The following is a 12581-nucleotide window of genomic DNA, read 5'->3' as shown; positions in this document are numbered from 1 at the left end:
GACACAGTTCTAGAAAAGTATTCATAACAAGTTGTCTTGATGGTAAACCAAACTCCAGAGTTGGGGCTCTTTAGCTTCCTCCTGACTAGAGAAAGCAGGTGTTCTAAAGGCTAGAGTAGGGACAGAGGAGGAGAAAGGAAAACTAACATATATTGAGTACTTTCATGAGGCATTTTACTGAGGTAAAATTAATATTACCATTTTACAGATGAGGAAACTGTGGCTCAGGGACCTGCTTAGCAAATTTCTATAGCATCTATGGCAGTGACACAAACATGGTATGAATACATCATAGAAATGTCATGATAATAAGGATAAAATTCTAAAATCAGAATGCCCACTGACTCCAAATCTCTTCTTTGTTCATGTCATGACCATTTCCTGGGACTAGCCAATTTGGGTTGCATTCTGTTCTTATTACTGTCAAAGATAAACACAGCTGGACATTAAAATGGTGAGAATAGATTTTAATTGGTAATAACTATTGCAACAGGGAAATGAGTCTAGGTTGAACTGAACTCAATTTCCATTGTACAAAGGTGACTGGGCATTTTATTTTTTATTAAATTTAATTAATTAATTAATTTCCAAGATGGAGTTTCGCTCTTGTTGCCCAGGCTGGAGTGCAGTGGCGCCATCTTGGCTCACTGCAACCTCCACCTCCCAGGTTCAAATGATTCTCCTTCCTCAGCCTCTCAAGTAGGTGGGATTACAGGCACCTGCCACCATGCCTGGCTAAGTTTTCTACTTTCAGTAGAGACAGGGTTTCACCACGTTGATCAGCCTGATCTTGTTCTCCTGATCTCAGGCGATCCACCCATCTCGGTCTCCCAAAGAGTAGGGATTACAGGTGTGAGCCATCGTGCCCAGCCTGTGACTGGGCATTTTAAAGGGAGAATGAGCTCAGGGGAGTCAGGGAAGTGAAAAATTACAGAAAGTGGGAATGATGGGTTGGTCCATGTAAAATCCATCTGGGTTTGCAAACTGGCATTTATCAAAGTTAGGCTCCTACCCTCCCACTGAGGCTGGAAGGCAGGCGCTCTATCTTCAGGTTTTGATTGAAACAAACTGAATTCTTCAGGCAGCCTTGCGTTTTCTCAGGCAGGCACTTTAAGAGGGTCTGGTGTTGTAGGGGTGTGGTCTTGAGCCTTAAGAAACAACTATATTAGTGTTTGTTCAAGACGGTACAGGCTGAAGTTGAAAGGCCTATTCAAGAAGCAGGCTGTGCGCCTGACTAGAATTTGGTCGAAGAGAGAATTTATGTCACTATTCTCTAAATTTAGGAAATAAACAGATTATTACAAGAATATATATATATATATTTTTAAAAAGTGGACACCAAATTCATGCTGGAAAATTGAAGGTTAAATACCATAGGGGAGGGGCAGTGTTGAGAAAGAGCTGGAACCAACACTGACAATATTTGAAGGCATGGTTAGGTTTTGCTGGGGTTTAATATTTTACAAATGTTATTTCCTGTTACATAGCTGAACTAAATACCACACATGTTTGTGATTAAGCGTTATGAGCTGCAGAACATATGTGCTAATTATATGGTTCATGCAGCCTGTGGGCACTTTTCCCATGATCTAAGATGAAGGTGAGGCTTTTTAATTTTGCTTAAGGTTTCGTGTTTTCTGATGATTCCTTTTCGTTCCAAACGTTTGCTTTCCCCTTTAGAAGGAAACCTCCTTTTTTTTTTTTTTTGAGACAGAGTTTTTGCTCTTGTTACCCAGGCTGGAGTGCAATGGCGCGATCTCGGCTCACCGCAACCTCCGCCTCCTGGGCTCAGGCAATTCTCCTGTCTCAGCCTCCTGAGTAGCTGGGATTACAGGCACGCGCCACCATGCCCAGCTAATTTTTTGTATCTTTAGTAGAGACGGGGTTTCACCATGTTGACCAGGATGGTCTCGATCTCTTGACCTCGTGATCCACCCGCCTCAGCCTCCCAAAGTGCTGGGATTACAGGCTTGAGCCACCGCGCCTGGCAGAAGGAAACCTCTTATAGGAATTATATTTTATTTATTTATTTATTTATTTGAGATAGCGTCTTGCTCTCTTGCCCAGGCTGGAGTGCAGTGGCACGATCTGGGCTCACTGCAACCTCCGCCTCCTGAGTTCAAGTGATTCTCCTGCCTCAGCCTCCTGAATAGCTGGGATTACAGGTACCCACCACCTCGCCTGGCTAATTTTTGTATTTTTAGTAGAGACGCAGTTTTACTGTGTTGGCCAAGCTGGTTTAGAACTCCTGATCTCAGGTGATCTGCTCACCTCAGCTTCCCTGTAATTCCAGAGTGTTGGAATTATAGGCGTGAACCACTGCACCCGGCAAGGAATGATATTATAAATACTGTCATAGCAAGTCCTTAAGAAAATCTTCACAGATGCATTTTTACAAACTGGCCTGCCCCTGACTTTGGCTTTGTTTCCAGGATGTACAGTCTGGAATAACAGTGAGGGTAGCTAGATTGCAGACCTCCAATCATACAAAACCAGATTGAGGATTTGGAAATGCTGCTCCAGTCTAGTTACAGTGTTGCTCTTGAGGAGTCTGGCGCTATAGGGAGTCTGAGAATTCCTTATTTGAGAATCTGCCAATGGAACCACACAGACACTGACATGAAGACATTCTTTCTCTAGAGTATGTAGCATTGTTACAGAGCAAAAAAAAGCCACAGGCATAAAGGACCCAATTCAGCCCTCTGCTGAAGCGGGAGAGGGTATTCCTGAGGCTTGAGTAGGAACTGGCCCAACAGGGACAAGTTGGTTGGGTTGATACAAGGAGGCTACTGAAAAGTGCTGGCGATGCCTTCCTGAGCTCTGGTGAATACCTCCTCAGCATCAGTCCTTTCCTGACAGCTGGCAGATACAGAGGAGCCAGACGTTAGGGACCACGTTGGAGGGTGCTTTTCCCCACAGATACATACTTAAGTGGGGACAGTCTTCAGCTGCAAATGACTTGGATTGCTGTTTTGTCACCACATGCATCTAACCTGACTTCAACAATCTACAAGAGAAGGTAGAATTTCATAATTACATTTTATTTGAGTGGCTTGTGAAGAAATATAGAGGAAAACTGCAAAGAACAGCAGAAGTAGACCCTTGAGGATGGTGGGGAGTAGGGGGATGATGGTGTGGGAGGGATGGACTTTGCAGGGAGTTACACAAAGTTTGGAAAATTAGACAGTATACCAGTATCGCCACTAGAAGAGGAGCAGGGCACCTAAATATATTTATTAGACAACAATTCTGAGAAACTGTTCATCACTAAGGGTAGGACAGCCCATTGATGCAGTCAAGAAAAGGCAGGAAATAGGGTGAGCTGAGTTATGAAAGCCATTCTCAGAAATGACCCAAATTTATACTGAGCTGTTGTTCTTGAGCAACCTTGGGGAAAATTATCACAGAGTCTGCTTTTCCCACAGCCTGATGTCCAAGGGGCAGACACGTATGGTGGGCTTGCTGGAAAAATAGGCTCTTTTCAGGTGAGAACAGCATCCTTCCAATCTAGAGCTCCTGGCTCCAGGAAGTGGTGGTGCCTCTACCCTGGTGCTGTTTCATTAGTGACGAGTAGGGTGGTGGAGAGTGCAGAAAAGGCAGGACCCGGGATGCTAGCAAAGCGTTGGTTCTCTCTGGACCTCTGGGATGGTGGACTTTGGGATCAGACAGACCTGGTCACAGTCTAGGTTCTACGTCTTACTGGTCGGCGACTTTAGGCAAGTAGCTTAACTTCTCTGAACTTAATTTTCCTTTTCTACAAAGTAACGATAATATTACTTATGAGATTGTGATTATTAAATGAGATCATGCCTATACAGTTCTTAGCACACCATGAGCACATAGTTATTTGGCAAGTGTTTATTAGTGTGGTTAATTGAACAGAATGCCTTCAATGTCTTCCTAACTCTAAAATCCAGTCCTTCTTTGAACCCGGGAAGGCAGTAGAGAGATTTAATTTGTGGAAAAGTGAAAAGACCATTTAAAATTATTCAATCAGAAATGTATTAAGCTATGTGTATTTGTGTCAGGCATTTGTAGATGGTGTGGAAAATTTCTTAATAAATGAGACATGCTCTTTACTTGAAAAAGCTTCAGTCTGACTCTCAAAAGAACATATGAATTTTTTCCTATGATAGCTTGAAAGACTTTATCCTTACATTCCTTTTTGTGAGATCATTTTTCCATACCAGCGCTTCTTATTTATAGGGCTTGTTGCAAGTAATTTGCAATATTATTACAGGTTGAGTATCCCTTACATCAAATGCTTAGACCAGAAGTATTTTAAATTTTCTTTGGATTTTGGAATATTTGCATCCCCAAACCTAAAACGCTTCAGTGCGCCTTTCCTTTGAGTGTCATGTTGCCATTCAAAACATTTTTAATTTTGAAGCAGTTCAGATTTTGGGTTTTGGAATTAGGGAATATTCAACCTGTAATAATATTTAAGATATTACTGTTTGTGAAAGATGTATTTTTAAACGATTTAGAGTCAATCATGATAATCTCCATAATACTCTTAAAAGAATTCCAGGCTGGGTGCAGTGGCTCATGCCTGTAATCCCAGCACTTTGGGAGGCCAAGGCAGAGAGATCACTTGAGGCCAGGAGTTTGGCCAATGTGGCAAAACCCCATCTCTACTGAAAATACAAAAATTAGCCAGGCATGGTGGTGCACATCTGTAATCCCAGCTACTTGGGAAGCTGAGGCAGGAGAATCACTTGAACTCGGGAGGTGGAGGTTGCAGTGAGCCGAGATTGCACCACTGCACTCCAGCCTGCATGACAGAGTGAGACTCAGTCTCAAAAAAAGAAAAAGAATTCCAGCATGATTTCTTAAGTGGGAGAACGGTGGAGTGTTAAGAACTGTGTGCAAGTGCAGCCTTTGTTCATGTTTCCTGTGAACCCTCCTATTACTGATCACCACTTAAGTGATAGGGACAATTAATTAGTTCAGGGCTTCCCTAAATATGGGGAGTGCTAAATTCTGGGTACATCCAAGAGCATGTGCTAGGCTTCTAAATGCCATTTGTCGCACATGTTGAGGTCTAAGTTTGCAAACCATTGTTTCCTAGGTCCTTGTTTTTCCTGGTGTGAATAAGCATGTGTGTCTATTTTTAATTTCTTCTTGAGTTCAGTGCTTTGAAAACACGCAGCTGAAAAAAATGTCTAAGAGTTTCAAGAGGAAGCAAATGCTTCCCTAGAAACCTTTGAACCTCAGAAATAGATTTCTAGAAATTCTCGCCATAATATATTATCCTTTTCTTTCTGGGCCCCATTCAGAGTCTTACTGTTTTGTCTGTCTTTGAATTTTCTTTTTCCTTTTTTTTTTAAGACAGAGTCTTGTTCTGTCCCCCAGGCTGGAGAGCAGTAGTTGGATCTTGGCTCACTGCAACCTCCACCTCCTGGGCTCGAACTATTATCCTGCCTCAGCTTCCCAAAGTAGCTGTGAGAAGTGCCACCACACCTGGCTAATTTTTGTATTTTTGGTAGAGACAGGGTTTCGCCATGTTGGCCAGGCTGGTCTTGAACTCCTGGCCTCAAGTGATCTGCCCACCTCAGCCTCCCAGATTGCTGGGATTATAGGCATAAGCCACTGTGACTGGTCTTGTCTCTGAATTTTGTGTGGAATTGTCCTCTAGGAGTTTGCAGGGTATTCCAGATTGAAAACAGACCTTTGAAAAGTATGGGGCATGCAGGCTGGGATGGAATCCACAGCTAAGGAAAAAGCCAGGGAATCAGAATAGAGGAATCTTGGCTATGGAGGAAGGCAGCTAGGGACTTGGCGCCGGGAGTCCTTGGTTCCCAGCGCTGCACTAACTGGACTTGAGACCTGGGGGAAAGTGCCCATATGCTGTGGTCTGCTCTGTATTGTCACACAGTTTAAATGAGATGTTGCCTGTTGTTGGAAGTAGATGCTCCGTACCGCAAGAAAAATTAGCACTGAGACAAAGGGTCTTTCAGCAATGCAATTATTACTTCCTGGACTGCAGGAAGGGTACTCTTGCTAGCTGTTTTGCCACAAGAGTACAATGAACAAAGGAAAACACACAAATTTATTCATTATACATTTGGGGTCATCCTTACTGCTGTGTCCGCTCTCTGTTGGCTGGAGTCAGACCTCACAATCTAAACTAAAACCCAATTGGCTAAGAACTTAAAACTTTTCTAAACAGGTAAAAGCAGTGGAGAGCTGGGACATGCCTGTGAGCATATCCAACATAGATATCTTGGTTAAAGTACAAGGACATAGAATGTACTACCTGCCTGTAAGCATGGCATGTCTAACAGTTACATAGGTTAGGGCCTAACAAAGTTATTAGCACACTTATTTTTTAACAAGGAAAGAAACTTTAAAAAGGAACTTTCCTACTTCCCACACCTGTGAAGGGCCTTCTGGGAGGCACAAGTACATATCTAGACCAACTCTACTTGTAACGCAAGAACAAAACAAAACTTAAGTTACATAGATGTTGCCACTTGAATACTTTTGGATTCCAGTGTCTCAAAGTGCATAGGATAAAGTAGCAGATGACTGAGGAAGATGCATCTAAACTTCTCTGAGCCTTCTTATCTCTCGGAGACCCAATAGGCTTCTAACAGACCCAGGCTCTGGACAGGGTGTGGCCCCCCTTTCCTATGAGAGGATTAGGAGGGAAGGAAGCTGCTGCATGGAATTGATCTTAGTTGCTGACTTTGTGCCAACTGGCTGGTGGGGTTTTGAGACCAGAATAGGAAGATGAAGTCATATAGAGGGAGGAGGTGAAAGAGGTGAGAGAAATGGAAGCGAGCGTAAAAAGGATTGATAGACTGGGCATGGTGGCTCATGTCTGCAATCCCAGCACTCTGGGAGGCTAAGGCGGGTGCTGACCACGAGGTCAGGAGTTGGAGACCAGCCTGGCTAACATGGTAAAACCCTGTCTCTCCTAAAAATACAAAAATTAGCCAGGTGCGGTGGTGGGTGACTGTAATCCCAGCTATTTGGGAGGCTGAGGCAGGAGAATCACTTGAACCTGGGAGGCAGAGGTTGCAATGAGCCAAGATTGTGCCACTGTACTCCAGCCTGGGTGACAGAGCAAGACTCTGTCTGGAAAAAAAAAATGATAAAGGAAGATAGCAAGAGATTCAAGAGGAGAGGAAGAGGAGCACAGTGGGAAACAGGCCTTCCCTTGACAGTGGGAAATCGGAGCTGCTGACTCCAGAACATGATCAGACTTCCAGGACAAAGGTTTGGGTTCCTGTGGGGCACCATATGAAGTTTTGTTGAGTTGAATAAAACTCACATCCCATTTGCTGAGTGCTTTCTATGAAAGAGTCCTATACAGGGGTGAAAGGCGGACAGTGAGGGGGTAGGAGTGCACTTTACATAGATTTGGGGTTCAAGGTAGGAGATTTTTTTTTGAGACTGAGTCTTGCTCTGTCACCCAGGCTGGAGTGCAGTGGTTCGATCTTGGCTCACTGCAGCCTCCGCCTCCCAGATGGCAGGCAGTTCTCTGCTTCAGCCTCCCGAGTAGCTGGGATTATAGGCACCTGCCACCATGCCTCATTTTTTATTTTTTGTAGAGACGGGGATTTCACCATCTTGGTCAGGCTTGTCTTGAACTCCTGACCTGGTGATCTACCCATTCAGCCTCCCAAATTGCTGGGATTGCAGGTATGAGCCACCATGCCCAGCTGAAGTAGGAGATTTTTGTGTAAGGTTTGCTTTAAAAAAATTCAGGGCTGCTTACAAAGTAATGGGCTTGATTTATTTTGTCCTGCTTATGGAAATTGGTTTATTTGCCTCATAATAACCCAAAACTGAAGACACCAACATCACTGTTGCAAATTTTGAAGCTACAAGGAAAACTGAGGAGGCAAAATTTTTGGTATACATCAGAATCGTATTCAGTCTGAAATGGAATTATTTCTTCTTTTTCCTTTCTTTTTAATAAACCCAACTAAATATTTTCCCAAGCTCTCACTCTATAGGAGGAGTTATTCTGGCTGGATGCCTTTTGAAGAGGGTGAGATGGAGATGGGTCAGAAATAGTGTTGCTGATTTCCCACCTCTGAGCCTCCTGGTGGGTCCCCTTGAAACCGTGCTGTCTCTGCTCTGAGGGGAGGTGCTTCATGGCAGCTTCAAGAACAGTGACAGTGAAATGGCTTCCAGAGAGCCAGCAGCCTGGGCCACCCTCCACTGTGTGTTTTTGTGCCCTCAGGAATGTGTGGATGCAGCAAATGACAACAGTGAGTGCTCTGTCCCTTGTGAGCCCCAGGCCTTCTTACTCTTTGTGTTGGCTATTTTCCAAGGTTGAATGACTGCATTGGTTGAAGCTTCATTATCCACAAGGAGAGGCAAGACAGTGGGCTGGAGGGAGAAAAATAGGCCTTTCCCATGGGCATGATTCCAGCAGGTTTTGCATTTTTCCATCAGTAGATCTCAGGGAGTTTCATTTTCTGTCATTTTGGACATTTGCCCTATCCCAGCTATTTGGGAGGCTGAAGTAGGAGGATCACTTGAGCCCAGGAATTTGAGACTGGTCTGGGAAACATAGCAAGATCTCTCCTCTGAAAGATAAATATCCCAGCACTGAAGCCCATGTACTTAGTGGTAATACAATTTCTGCTTTTGATAAAATTTTCCGCTGGGTGTCAGCCACCATAGCGTCACTTTAGAGTTGGAAAGGACCACAGAGCTCATTCTAGTGTAATCACTGAATGTCCGGGGAGGCTGTGCACATAGCTAGTGAGTGACAGAGCAGTGCCCAGAATTTGGGTTACCCAAACCCCTCATCAGTGTTGTGGTCCGTACACTTCATTGCCTCTGGTGTCATTAGAATAATTTCAATAATTTGTTGTATCAAGTTGGGCTGAAGTGATCCTGGTTTTTCCATGCCTAGGTATATACTCAAGAGAAATGATCACATGAAACTTATACACAAATATTCGGAGCAGCATTATTCAAAATAGCTAAAAAGTGGAAATAAACCAAATGTCTATCAACTGATAAATGGATAAACAAAGTGTGATATTTCCATGCAGTGGACTACTATTCAGCCATAAAAAGAAAGGAAGCACTGATATGTGCTACAACATGGATGACCTTGGAAACATTATGCTAGGTGAAAGAAGCCAGACAAAAGCCATATGTTGTGTGATTTAATTTATATGAAATGTCCTGAAAGGCAAATTCATAGAGACAGAAGTTAGTTTAGTGGTTTTCAGGGCTGGTGGGAAGGGGAGTATGTGGAGTGACTACTAATAAGTATACAGGGTTTATTATCGGGACGATAAGAATGTTGCAGGATTTGGCCAGGTGTGGTGGCTCACGCCTGTAATCCCAGCACTTTGGGAGGCCCACGTGGGTGGATCACTTGAGATCAAGAGTTCGAGACCTGCCTGGCCAACATGGCGAAACCCCATTTCTACTGAAAATACAAAAATTAGCCCGGTGTGGTGGTGCGTGCCTGTAATCCTAGCTACTCAGGAGGCTGAGTCAGGAGAATCGCTTGAACCTGGGAAGGTTGCAGTGAACTGAGGTCACATCACTGCACTCCAGCCTGGGTGACAGAGTGAGACTCCATCTCAAAAAAAAAAAAAAAAAAAATTGCTGTGGGAATTGATAGTTGTGATGGTTGCACAATTCTGCTAACATACTAAAAGGCACTGAATTGACACTTTTTTTTAAAAGGGTGAATTTTTTTTTTGTTTTTGTTTTGAGACAGAGTCTCACTCTGTCGCCAGGTGCCAGGCTGGAGTGCAGTGGCACAATCTTGGCTCACTGCAACCTCCGCCTCCTGGGTTCAAGCAATTCTTCTGCCTCAGCCTCCCAAGTAGCTGGGACTACAGGCGCACGCCACCACGCCCAGCTAATTTTTGTATTTTTAGTAGAGACCTGCCTGGCCAACATGGCGAAACCATGGGGTTTCACCATGTTGGCCAGGATGGTCTTGATCTCTTGACCTTGTGATCCGCCCACCTCGGCTTCCCAAAGTGCTGGGATTACAGGCTTGAGCCATTGCGCCCGGCCACTAAAAGGGTGAATTTATGGTATAAGAATGATATCTCGGCCGGGCGCGGTGGCTCAAGCCTGTAATTCCAGCACTTTGGGAGGCCGAGGTGGGTGGATCACGAGGTCAAGAGATTGAGACCAACCTTGGTCAACAAGGTGGAAACCCCGTTTCTACTAAAAATACAAAAAATTAGCTGGGCATGGTGGTGCATGTCTGTAATCCCAGCTACTCAGGAGGCTGAGACAGGAGAATTGCTTGAACCCAGGAGGTGGAGGTTGCGGTGAGCCGAGATTGCGCCATTGCATTCCAGCCAGGGTAACAAGAGCAAAACTCTGTCTCAAAAAAAAAAAAAAAAAAAAAAAAAGAATGATATCTCAATAAAACCGTTATTTAAAACATCCTGGCTCTACCTCTTTATTTATTTATTTTTATTTTTTTGGGTCTTTTTGTTTTTTTCCTTTTTGTGGAGAACAGGGTCTCGCTATATTGTCCAGGCAGGTCTCAAACTCCTGGGCTCAAGCTATCCTCCCGCCTCTGCCTCCCGAAGAGCTGGGATTACAGGCATGAGCCACAGTGCCCAGCCCTGGCTCTACCTCTTACTGTCTGGGCCACTTTAGGCAATGAACCTAAACCCAAGTCGTCTCAGCTATGAAAGAGGAATAATAATACACTTCACAGGGTCTTTTTGATAACTGAGATTGTGAATTTGAAAATGCTTCTAAACTGTAAACTGCACATATTTTTGGGCTTGTAAATTCATTATAAATTGGGTTATAAGTTCATTATAAATTGGATTTTTAATCTTCTCCTCTTGTATTTTTCACAATAATAATAAGATCTGGGTACATAGTGGTCACTCAGATAAAGATTTATTGAATTAGGCTGCCGTGGTGGCTCACGCCTGTAATCCCACCACTTTGGAAGGCCGAGACGGGCGGATCACGAGGTCAGGAGTTCAAGACCAGCCTGGCCAACATGGCGAAACCCCATCTCTACTAAAAATACAAAAATTAGCTGGACATGGTGGTACATGTCTGTAATTCCAGCTACTCAGGTGGCTGAGGCAAGAGAATCACTTGAACCTAGGAGACGGAGGTTGCAGTGAGCCGAGATCAGGCCATTGCACTCAAGGTTGGCCGACATAGCAAGACTCTGTCTCAAAAAAAAAAAAAGATTTATTGAACTGATTCAAATGTATTCCAGTTTTATTCAGTTGTGGTAAATGAAACTACATAACAGGAGAGCTACTCTTTTAAGAGTTTTTAAGTGTACAAAACATGAACAATATGCGCATCGTTGTACAGCAGCTGTCTAGAACTTTTCCATCTTACGTAACTGAAACTATATCCATTGAACAGCAACTTCCCATTTTTACTTCCTCCCAGTTCCTGGCAACCACCATTTTACTTTCTGTTGTATGAGTCTGAGTACTTTACATACTTCGTATAAGAGGAGTTACATAGGATTTGTCCTTCTGTGATAGGCCTACTGCACTTAGCATAATGTGATGAAGGTTCATCTGTGTTGCAGCCTGCATCAGAATTTTCTTCCTTTTAATACTGAATAATATTCCATTGTATGAATATGCTGCATTTTCTGTATGCATCCATCCACTGATGAACATTTGGGTTTTCCCATCTGTTGACTATTGTAAATAATAATGCAATGAATATGAGAGGGCAAACATTTTTTCAAGACCTTGTTTTCAATTCTTTTGGATAAATACCCAGAAGTAAGATTGCTAGATCATATGGTAGTTCTATTTTTATTTTATTTTATTTTATTGATATGGTGTTTTGCTCTTGTTTCCTAGGCTGGAGTGCAATGGCATCATATCTGCTCACTGCAACCTGTGCCTCCTGGGTTCAAGCAATTCTTCTGCCTCAGCCTGCCAAGTAGCAGAGATTACAGGCGCTTGCCACCACGCCTAGTTAATTTTGTATTTTTAGTAGAGATGCGATTTCACCATGTTGGCCAGGCTGGTCTCAAACTCCTGATCTTAGGTTATCCGCTGTCTTGGCCTCCCAGTGTGCTGGGATTATAGGAGTGAGCCACTGTACCTGGCCCTATTTTTAATTTTTTGAGGGCTTTCCATAGTGTTCTCCTTAGTGGCTGCACCACTTTACATTCCCAGCAACAATACACACGGGTTCCAATTTCTTATATCCTTGCCAGGATTTGTTATTTTCCTTTTTTTTTTGAGACAGAGTCTCACTCTGTCACCTAGGCTGAAGTGCAGTGGTGTGATCTCAGCTCACTGCAACCTCTGCCTTCTGGATTCAAGCGATTCTCGTGCCTCAGTCTCCTGAATAGCTGGAATTACAGGCACCCGCCACCACACCTGGCTAATTTTTGTATTTTTAGTAGAGATGGAATTTCACCTTGTTGGCCAGGCTGGTCTTGAACTCCCGACCTCAAGTGATCCACCCGCCTCAGCTTCCTAAAGTGCTGGGATTACAGGCGTGAGCCACCTCACCTGGCCATATTTTCATTTTTTAAAAAGAAAATTATGGCCATTCTAAAAGGTATGAGGTGATTATCTTACTGTAATTTTGATTTGCATTTTCCTGATGATTAGTGATGCTGAACA

General features: G+C 43.6%; 1 protein-coding gene across 5 annotated transcripts in view; it reads left to right on the top strand.

Moving 5' to 3' along the window:
* STON1 (stonin 1) overlaps positions 1-12581 on the top strand; it is a 65779-nt gene that overhangs the window by 28396 nt on the left and 24802 nt on the right. Inside the window, exon 4 of one of the 5 annotated variants that reach the window (XM_074400274.1) lies at positions 11805-12516. The exons of 3 other annotated variants lie outside the window; for them this stretch is intronic. The gene's annotated coding sequence lies outside the window, so the exon portion shown is untranslated. Of the gene's footprint in view, positions 1-10332; positions 12517-12581 lie in introns of those variants that run through there. One more of the 5 variants, XM_010333613.3, reaches the window with a different exon arrangement.

The sequence above is a fragment of the Saimiri boliviensis genome, chromosome 1 (assembly GCF_048565385.1).
Source record: "Saimiri boliviensis isolate mSaiBol1 chromosome 1, mSaiBol1.pri, whole genome shotgun sequence".
NCBI classification, from domain to species: Eukaryota; Metazoa; Chordata; class Mammalia; order Primates; family Cebidae; genus Saimiri; species Saimiri boliviensis.
This window is presented reverse-complemented; position numbering and strand designations above follow the sequence as displayed.